This window comes from Bufo bufo, chromosome 2, assembly GCF_905171765.1.
Source record: "Bufo bufo chromosome 2, aBufBuf1.1, whole genome shotgun sequence".
In the NCBI taxonomy this organism is placed as follows: domain Eukaryota; kingdom Metazoa; phylum Chordata; class Amphibia; order Anura; family Bufonidae; genus Bufo; species Bufo bufo.
In genome coordinates, this window is record NC_053390.1 from 216,094,918 (window position 1) to 216,099,027 (window position 4,110).

The following is a 4,110-nucleotide window of genomic DNA, read 5'->3' on the forward strand; positions in this document are numbered from 1 at the left end:
GGTTTTCAATTTTTTGTTCTATCCTGAGGATGGGTCATCAGGTTTAAAGACTTGGACAATATAGGGTCCACTGCAAGGTTTCAGTTTGTGGCAACTTTTATGCTCCCGTTTACATCTATAGCTTGAAAACAGAACTAAAGCTTTTCACATCTGAGAGCTTGCTACAACAGTAGTCTAGGTAATGCTTTGTCAGCTTAATTGCTTAGGCTCTAAGACAACACATCTTTATTACTGATACATGGAAGAAATTATTACATTTGTGGCACTAATGTGTTTTGCTGTGTCTGGATACAACTCAAACAAAACCACAGCTGTGAGAAGCTTTAGGTTAGGTTTTCAACCTCTGCAAACAAGAATGTTTACATTCACTGACAGCAAACAGAGATCTTGAATGTTGTGAGGAACTGAAACAAAACATATATTAGAAATCTGTAAAACATAAGTACATAGTCAGTCAAGTTTAACCAAGGGAAGGGAGAGAATAGTTATGAAAGTAAGAAGAATACATTTTAGGCCTCTTTCACACTTGCGTTGTTGGGATCCGGCGTGCACTTCCATTGCCGGAGGTGCCCGCCGGATCCGGAAAAACGCAAGTGTACTGAAAGCATTTGAAGACGGAGCCGTCTTCAAAATGCTTTCAGTGTTACTATGGCACCCAGGACGCTATTAAAGTCCTGGTTGCCACAGTAGGAGCGGGGAGCGGTATACTTACAGTCCGTGCGGCTCCCAGGGCGCTCCAGAATGACGTCAGAGCGCCCCATGCGCATGGATGACGTGATCCATGTGATCACGTGATCCATGCGCTTGGGGCGCCCTGACGTCACTGTGGAGCGCCCCGGGAGCCGCACGGACGGTAAGTATGCTGCTCCCCCGCTCCCCTTTACCATGGCTGCCAGGACTTTAGCGTCCCGGCAGCCATGGTAACCACTCTGAAAAAGCTAAATGTCGGGTCCGGCAATGCGCCGAAACGACGTTTAGCTTAAGGCCGGATCCGGATCAATGCCTTTCAATTCCGGCCTTGCGGCAAGTCTTCAGGATTTTTGGCCGGAGCAAAAAGCGCAGCATGCTGCGGTATTTTCTCCGGCCAAAAAACGTTCCGTTCCGGAACTGAAGACATCCTGATGCATCCTGAACGGATTTCTCTCCATTCAGAATGCATTAGGATAAAACTGCTTTGGATTCTTCCGGCATAGAGCCCCGACGACTGAACTCTATGCCGGAAGAAAAGAACGCAGGTGTGAAAGAGCCCTTAGAACTTTTTCTGAATCAGAAAGTAATTTTGTAAAAATTACAATAAAAAATTCCTGCCCCCTGTACTCATTGTGTTCAAGATACCATTAGGGGTTCACATAAGAAACTTTATGATTAACAAATCATTCCACTGCATCCTCCTATTAACCCAGAGAAAAGCAAAAAAAAAACATCCACCCTGCCCTAAAATGTAGAAAATACCTTCCTAACCTCACATGGCGATCACACTCTTGGTCAATATAACATTAAGCTTTATTTGCCATTCTTTGCAACCTTGTGACTAAGGCAAATAATTAGACACCTCGAAATGGCCACTTGCAACATTTGCGCACAGTGAAACATTGGGGTTGCAGTAAGCTTGTGTCACCATTAAGGCTGATACAATACCAAAATTTGGATTAGATTTCGATACCAAAGTATTGTGATACTCGATTCTATGCAGAAAAAAAAACGAAACACAAAAAAAAGCTGTGTACATTTTGCATTTTTTGAAAAGTCCGGACTATAATAGAACAGTGCTATCCTATTTTTGGGGGGGACAAGGTGACTAAAAAATGGCGAATCGCATTTTTAATTTGTTTTCTGTCACGGCATTCACCGCATAGGAGATATTTTAAAATATTTTAATAGTTCTGACTTTTTCGGACGTGGCATTATGTAATATATTTTTTTTATTGTGTTTTATTTTTATATGTAAAATTGGGAAAGGGGGCAATTTAACTTTTTATATTTTGGTGGGGATTATTTTTTTTTTTTTTTTACTTTAGCCCCCTTATGGGGCCAGAATCCTTGTCCTATTCACCTTACTAGAGCTCTATTAGGGTGAATAGTATTTTACACTGTCCCTGCTGCCCTGTGCACACAGTAGCAGGGAGCTTACCATGGCAGCCAAGGCTTCAGCAGGTTCCTGGCTGCCATTGTAATCGATCGGAGACCAGTGATTTCACTGCTGGGGCTCCGATCGGAAGCTGCCACCAACTGAGGAAGGGAGGGACTGCCTTCTTCTCCACTATGATGATGAGGAAAAAATGGTGTGTGCTGAGAGCAGAGCGTCCCATGTTCCCTAACAGCGCAGCCTAGTATCAGAAAATAGCAAATCCCGGTATCGTATCGATCTGGGTACAACAGTATCGATTGGGTATTGAAAATTAGATACCCGATGCAACCCTAGTCACCACAGAGCCCTAGCCTTCTAATTAATTTCGATTGAATCCAGCCTTAAGACAAAACTGCATTAAAAAGCAGATAAGGCCGGGTTTCCATGCAGCAACTGGTCTCTCAGCAAGTTCAAGTGAAGCACACAAAAAAACATGTACATCACTTGTTCTTTTGCACAAACCACAGTAATACGTGCTAAACTGGTGTGATTCTGACACTCAGTTCTTGGCTGTGCCACACTACCATCCTGCATCTGCTATGTGGAAATCCAGCCTCATGAATCTGTCTCCAGTTCCATACTTTTGCTACTGTCCGTGTGACACCCACCATCTGTCCTACTGCTGTCCTCGGTAGCTGCACTCCGGAACTATGCTGGACGGATCCATCATTCCTATGGCACACAACTTCAGTATTGGATTCTTCCGAAGCTTCGCTCTGATCATCAATAGCAAAAAAAAAAAAAAACAACATTTAGGGGAAGCTTTATTTTTCCAACTGTTTGCAATCTCATCTTACACATGTGTAAAGATCCTCAGCATAATCTATAGCATGCCCTCATATTCTACAGCATGCCCTCCAACTCAAAGATTTATTTCCGGAGAATGGTGTTTAGTGAGCCTCCCTTCATATCCATTGTACTGTACTTTGGAGGTGGCCTTGGCATGGAAGGGTGCCTCCTTGGGCCTGTTATACAGAATCTGCAACAAGTTGCCATCAATATTTTATCGGTGAGCAGCACCAGGCACATTGACCAATGTATAGATGGCTCTGTGCCTGAGTAAACCATAAAGGGGACATTACCACTTCATTTAGAACCCCACTTTAGTATTAAAGCCTATGAAGGTCAGTTCATTGCCTTTTCTTGTGAGGCATTTATGTTATTACTGTATTCACTTTGCTTAAAGAGGACCTTTCACCTGTATAAACTATGTGAACCGAGTATGCTGCCATATAGAGCGGCACCCGGGGATCTCACTGCACTTACTATTATCCCCGGGCGCCGCTCCGTTCTCCCGTTATAGGCTCCGGTACCTTTGCTTTTTAAGTTATAGTAGGCGGGTCTTCCCTTGTCCTGTGGGCGTCTCCTTCTCCTAGGCTGCAGCGCTGGCCAATCGCAGCGCACAGCTCACAGCCTGGGAGAAAAAAACCTCCCAGGCTGTGAGCTGTGCGCTGCGATTGGCCAGCGCTGCAGCCTAGGAGAAGGAGATGCCCACAGGACAAGGGAAGACCCGCCTACTATAACTTAAAAAGCAAAAGGTACCGGAGCCTATAACGGGAGAACGGAGCGGCGCCCGGGCATAATAGTAAGTGCAGTGAGATCCCCGGGCGCCGCTCTATATGGCAGCATACTCAGTTCACATAGTTTATACAGGTGAAAGGTCCTCTTTAACATGCAGTTTTGTATTTGGATTTTGGGTACTATCAAAAAGATATCCCATGTCTTCTCACTGATCTGATAGATAGAATTTTAAAGGGTCACTAACTTTTCAAAAACCTTTTGAAAGGTATTAGAGACATATGAAAAGTTTAGATTAGTGGGTGTCTGAGCGCTAAGATACCCGCTGATCTCTAGAAAAGGGGGGAAGAAGTGCGCGCATATCGCACTGTCTCTTCTTGCTGCAGAGGATGGAATCGAGTTGGGCCAAAAGACTTCTATAGAGCTCATCTCGTGCAGCTCTTGCTTCTCCCTCTTTGTATATA